We start from the raw sequence: 7204 nt of genomic DNA, 5'->3' as shown, positions 1-7204 counted from the left end.
TATTGCTGAATAGTATTCCAGTATAAAGTCTAGATATTTTTAATACATTAAAAATTTATCTATGCATTACTATATGTTAGGATATTAAAACAATATTATATTATTTATAGTATTCTGTTACTATTCATCATATGTCAAAAAAAGTGCATTATTTTGACATAAGAATTGTAAATGGAGCCTGGCTCATTTGTAGAAAATAGCATACTTCTTCATTTTCTTGTCTTTGACAGTTGGTAATTTATCTTGTCTTGTTACCAATACTCCAATTAATGTTATTTTTTCATCATATTAACAAACTACCTATCACTGATAGCTATTAAAGTAGACTCCTAGACCGTTGTCCTTTCATTTTCTCATACTTCTTTTGTACTATGCCAGAGACTTCTTTTAGAGTCATATCTGTGCATTTACTCTGAAGAATACATTGTTTTTATTATGATGATGCTACAATACTATGAACTACTTTCCTTTTTTATCTTCTTTTTACAAGTAGAATACTTGACATTTTAAAATTATGTATATTGTTTGGTTATAAAAATTTTAGGTTTCTTTGTAATATACTAACTAAGTGATTTTTCTAAGTAGAGATCATTAGGAGATACAGTTTTGAAACTTTTTCCTTTAAGCCTTCATGTCTTTAGTTACCTAAATACATGTTGTCGTTGTTGATTGCCTTCGAGTTCAGTCTGACTCGTAGTGATCCTATGAACAAAAGGCCTGAAGGCCCTCTACAACTACCGACATTTACCAAAGTTCATGCACACTCTCTATATGTGTCTTCTTTTCTAGCAACATTGCAATCTACTGGTTTAACTAGATGATCGCTAAATTATTTCATATATGCACTTAAAAATGAAAAAGAATATCTAGTTGATTGGATCTGCTTGTCTTGAAGTATAAAGAAAAGAATGATGACAAAATTAAATAATGGCTTTTAAAATTGTTTCCGTGCTGCTTATGTATTCCACTCAAATTTCATCATACAAAGCAATCACATGGTCAAAGCTAAAGTTTAATCTTTCTATTAAAAACAAAAATAAATAATTTTAGGCCATATGTAGTATTTAGTTTTTTAAATATTACCATATATTTTACACATATTTTGCAAGGACATATTGAATGTTTTCTATGCAATAGGGAGTGTTTAGTCTCTTAAACCTTCATCTTCTGTTAATATTTACAATGGTTACAAATTCACAATGTGATTTTTATCCTAACACATCCTACATAGTCCTAGATCATAGTACTTAGTATATTGTACAAATAAGTATTTTTTATGGTTTATTTCTGTGTAAGCTTATGGAAGTGTCAAACTGATTTATTAAATACAATGCAAAATAATATGTCACATGCTATTAGGTCCCTGATAAATTTATTTTTCTGTTTTTAATTTCTCCACAGAGCTAGGAGCGTCTGTGAAGTCTGGAATTATTTTTTAATAATGGAGTCAGATGCTTTCCTTGTCCCATCATGTCTCTTCTGCATATTCACCTGGAGAATTCCAACTCTCAACACCATAAACTGTTGGCCCTTTGGCCGTTGTCCTGACTAGAGCTTTGCCCTACATGCCAGGCTGCCTGGAAGGGCCAAAGATGCATGAGCATCTTCTTGCCACAATCTTTAACTAGAAGAAGTAATATTCTCTTTTAAATTACCTTTAATCTGAGGTATGCTTTACACGGGCTCTACAGTTTTCTAGTGGGACTGAGCTCTATTTTCCCAGAGCAAGACCTGTTGTCATCCCCCTTTCATTAGCCCCTTTCCCCCCTACATTTAATTTCTCATTTCTCAGTTCTCTACTAGTATGTTGCAGAATCATTAAAAAAGAAAGTAAAGAGGCTATTAGAACTTCTATCATTGTTTCCTGTTTTCCTCTTCTATTTCTAGAAGAATTCAGCGTAAAATCTTTGTCATAGATTATCACTTTGACAGACAGTACATATTCATTGTATGTTGACAGTTATGGGCACAGGGAGGTAAGGAATGAGGTAGATATTTTTTTAAAGAATATTGCTCAGAGGAAAATGTGAAAATAGGGTTTTTTAATGAAATAATAGCAATTATCTTATGACTTATTTTATAAATAATGGAATTCCACTATGTTTTTTAATATAATTCGTTTATAATTTAATATTTAACAAAATGTATTAGGTCACATAGTATATGTGCCTTATAACATTCCTATCTATTCCACTAATATGCCATACCTTAGTCCAAACTAGAAGGTCATACTATTAAAATTAATAACAATGAAAATTACTCACTCACTCTTTTACGTTGCTATTGAGTCTGAATTTAGTTATAGCTTTTCCTTCTTTGAGTTTGCTAAGGCTGTAAATTACTTGTAAAGGAAGCTACTGGTGTATTTGAACTACCTACGAGGCAGAACCTTGTCAGAAACTTGGGTTAGCAGCACAATTTCCTACTAACCCATCTGACAATGACAACACTATGGTATGTTTTCTGTGTGCCAAGGCCTGTTAGCACAGAATGCTTAACATTAGATCATATCATAGTGTTTTGTGATTGTTTTATATGTATGCAAATTTTTACTATGAATAAAGAAGATTGAGGAAGAACTGATGTCTTTGAATTGTATTGGTGAAGAATATTGAACATACCATGGCCTGCCCAAATACCAAACAAATCTATTGTGGAAGATAGTGCAGCTAGAATACTCCTCAGAAATAGAAACGGTTAGACTTAATTTCATATTCTTTGAGCATATTATCAGGAGAAGCTAGTCCCTATAGATGGACATCATCTTTGTAAAAGCAGGTCAGGAAAGGAGAGGAAGACCCTAACAGAGGTGGATTGACACAATGACTACAACAATGGGTTTAAGCACAGCAGAAATTTAAGAATGGTACAAGATTTGGCATCAAGAAAACAATGATACTCACCACTGGGCCAAATGGCAGCATCAATATGGATGGTGAAGAGATTGAGATAGTTGACAGTTTTAGTTTGCTTGGCTTCATAGTCAACACTCTTGGTACCAGCAGCCAGGAAAGCAAGAGACAAATTGCATTGGGAAAGTCAGCTGTGAGGGACCTCTACAGAGTACTGAAGAGAAACAACATCAGGCTGGAGACTAAAGTGTGCCTAATTAGGGCTATAGTCTTCACAATCATATACTGTGTATTGGAGAGCTGGACAGTGACTAGGGATGATAGAAAGAGAATTGATGCCTTTGAGCTGTGGTGCTGGAGAAGAGTGTTGAATATACCGTAGATTTATAGGAGGACAGGTTTGTCCTGGAGAGGGTGAAACCAGGCTGCACCTTGGAGTCAAGGATCCTGAAGCTTCATCTGACATACTTTCGGCATGTTGCAAGGATGGGCCAGTCCTTAGAGAAGAACATCATGTTTGGGAGAGTGTAGGGAGACTCTTGATGAGATGGGTTGATTCGGTGACTGGGGTAGTGGGAGTAGGTGTGTCGGCGATGATGAGGTTGGCATAAGATAGAGTAGGGTTTAGGACTGTTGTACACAAGGTTGCTATGAGTTGTAAGTGACTCGATGGCACATAACAACACAAGATTGGGCAGAATTTCCTTCTGTTATACAGAAGGAGCTGATGTGAAAGTAAGAACAGACAAGTAGTGTCTTAAGTGGTTTTAAGTATCAAGTCATTAACTATCAAAATAAATTCATGTTGTTGCTATGTCATAGTTAATCATGATGATAGTGACCCTATGCACAGTATCTCTGAAACTTGCTCTATCCTGGCTGTTTCTGACAACCTTCAAGAACCTGGAACTGAACTCGACTAGCTGTTGTTGATCCTTGTGAAAGTTTTTTATCTGTGCCTCTTAAGCAGAATCAGATATTCTTTAGAAGTTGTATGAAATTATGGACAAATACTAATTTGACCTAGTAGAAATTACTTTAAAGTATTACTTTTACATTAAAAGAAAGAATAACATAAACAAAGCAGATAAAAAGTAGACCCTTTTTAGAGACAAAATTGTTGTTACTGGGTTTTTTTGTTTCTTTTTTTTTTAATCTTTTAGCTGGGATCAAAGTGATCTTAAGCTCATGGCAATCCCATACTCAGCAGGATGGATCTTTATGGACCATAGTGTTTTCAGTGGCAGATTTTATTTATTTATTCCTTTTTGGGACAGACTACTGCATCTTTCTTCTTCATTCTTAGTCTGAAATTTCTGCTAGAATTTGAGCATTAATGGCTGCACTTTTGGCACATTAAAGGCAAATTGAACATTGGTGTGCTGCTTAAAATGCTGCATTTCTAACAGTTAACTACCACTATCCCACAGAACTATAGTGGTTTAGTGCCATTGAGGCATAGATGACTCATAGTGACCATATGAAAGAAAGACCTGAACACTTGTATACTTTCCATTGTTTCTCCGAGTTCATAGAGTTTCCAGAGGTAAGCTATTTCTGAAGTGGATGCCACTCCTGCTTCAAACTTGTTTTAATCAGGACCTCCATCAACCATGGGTAACCATTATCACATATGACACCTCAGTGTCATAGTGTTTACTGTCACCACAACCACAAGTTATCTCTGTACAGCAAATGGACAGACAAGTACTATACCACTTAGAAGAATGTTTCACCAAAAACAATTAAAATCAAGCCTGAGGGCTGCAGATTAAAATCACCCACCTTTGGCTTGGTAGCATAACTTTTATCCACTAGGCCAACAGAACTCTCTCATTGTTGTTCTTGTTAAGTGCTGTTGAGTCGTAGATGACTCATAGTGACCCTTTGAATGAAAGACCTGAGCGCTTGTATAACTTTCATGGTTTCTCCAAGTCCATAGAGTTTCTGGAGGCAAGGTATTTGAGAAGTGTTTGCCACTCCTGATTCCAAGCTTGTTTTAATTGGGGAGCTCCATCAAACACTATCCACCATGGATAACCATTATCACATTTGACACATCAGTTTCACAGTATTTACCATGACAGCAACCATGAGTTACCTTTGTACAGCAAATTGACAGACGAGTGCTATACCAAATGACTCCCCCACATGGATTCCAGCACCACACCGGTGACCAAATGTCTTTTTAAACGAGAGGCTGAATACAATCAACTCACACCCAGTGGCTAGTAAACATTTCACCCTTAGTCTCACCTGAACTAGAATTCAAACCTCTGTAGAATCAGGCACTTAACAACAACATAGAGAGAGTTCTGTTGGCCTAGTGGATAGAAAGCCATGTTACCAAGCCAAAGGTGGGTAATTTTAATCTGTGGCACTCAGGCCTGATTTTAATTGTTTTTGGTCAAACATTCTTCTCAATGTTATAACATTGGTCTGTCCATTTGCTATACAGAGGTTACTTGTGGTTGCTGTGATACTAAACACTGTGACACTGATGTGTTAAATATGATAACAGTTACCCATGGTGGACAGTGTTTGGTCGAGCTCCCCAATTAAGACAAGCTTGGAAGCAAAAGTAGCATCCACTTCTAAAATATCTTGTCTCCAGTAACTCTATGAACTTAGAGAAATGATGAAAGTTATACAAGTGTTCAGGTATTTCATTCATAGGGTCACTATGAGTTGTCTGTGACTTGGCAGCACTTAACAACAACAACAACCCTACAGAACACAAAACACGGGACTTTAAAAAGAACATAACATGTGGACTATTTATATTTATACCACAGTAAGTTAGAAATTGTTCATTTTTCTGTCTGATTTTCAAAGCAATCTAGTTCTTTGTTTAAGGCTCAGATACAGCAATATTGCCATAGTGTGAATCATGATTTTGTTATACTTTTACCATGTGATATTGGGAAAATTACTTAACCTCACTGTGTTTTTGTTCTCTCATGTATAAGTGCAGTCCTTAGAGAATTTCTGTGAGCATTAAAACAGTATTCATAAAGGACTTAGGAGAGCTTCTGGCATGAAGTACGAGTTAAAAGAGTACTTCTTTAAGAAAACATTTTAAGTTAAATGGAAATCCATTAGTTTTAAAAGAAGACAAAAATAGTTTGTGGAAATTTAGTTTCTATTAACTTGGGAGGGAGCTCTGGTGACTTAGTGGTCAAGAGTTGCATGGCCAATTTACAGGCAGGTGATTAAAATCCACCAGTGGCCCTGCAATAAAAAGATGGACCATCTCGACAGTATGTAACAGCAATGGCAACATGAGTTTAGGAAGACCCTCTTCCAAAAGTGATTGGAAGGTATGTCTGGAATCTCATTTCTGCTATTCTACTTTTACTATTCTGCTTCCCAATCCCATCTCTCACATGTTGTTGTTTTGAGGTTTTTTTCCTTGACCATATTTATGCTAAGGAGGTCTGGTAGCTTAGTGCAAAAGAGTTTACTGTCAACTCAAAAGGCATGTGATTCAAATTCACCGGTTACTCCACAGGACAATGATGAGCAAACTCCTATCATGATTTATATGCTCTGGAAACCACTAGAGGGCCAGCAGTAAGTTGGTTGTAACATAGCATAGCATAGCATAGCATAGTGTAGCATAACAAACTATAGCATAGAATAGCAAAACCTAGCGTGAAAACCATCACAACATGTTTACATCAAGAGCTCTGATGGCCAGATCAGTGGAGAATTGTGCTGCTACCCTACAAGCCATAGCTCCTGAGAAGTTGGAAGCCACCCCACCAGCAGCTTTATGGGAGAAAGATGTGCAATATTCTTTTTACAATTTATAGTCTCAGAGACTCTTTGGAAGATCAGTTATAAGTTGATTCTGACTCAAAGGCAAGGAGGTTTTTATTTAAACTGTCATCCTGAACAGGTGCTTGAGGCCATTTTTACTATAAAAAATGTTTCCTTTATTTTCTCATTTATAATCATGTAATATACTACAGGAGGCATGATTGTAGCTCAGTTAAGTGTTTCTTGAGCTTTAGTATTAATGCATACCGAGGATGCTATCACAACATATATTTCAGCAATTCAGCAGACCTCAGTAGGAGCCTATTTTTCTAATCAGCTCCCAAATACAGATCTTGCTGCTTTGCGCCAGAATAACACTTTGATTACTTTACTACCTTTATAAATCTAGCATGAATTGAAATATTAATTGAAATGTAGTGGCCTACATTTCTATCGCTGTCTGAGATACAGAATATGCAACCAAGATGCATTAATAATAATTGATGATTGGAGTGAAATGCAAAAGTTGGGGAAAGGGGAGAAAAATCAGGAGTCTGAAAACATGAAATTGGTGACATATATGAGGCTGG

The sequence above is a fragment of the Elephantulus edwardii genome, unplaced genomic scaffold (assembly GCF_000299155.1).
Source record: "Elephantulus edwardii isolate Elephantulus edwardi_28Jun2011 unplaced genomic scaffold, EleEdw1.0 scaffold00122, whole genome shotgun sequence".
In the NCBI taxonomy this organism is placed as follows: Eukaryota; Metazoa; Chordata; class Mammalia; order Macroscelidea; family Macroscelididae; genus Elephantulus; species Elephantulus edwardii.
This window is presented reverse-complemented; position numbering follows the sequence as displayed.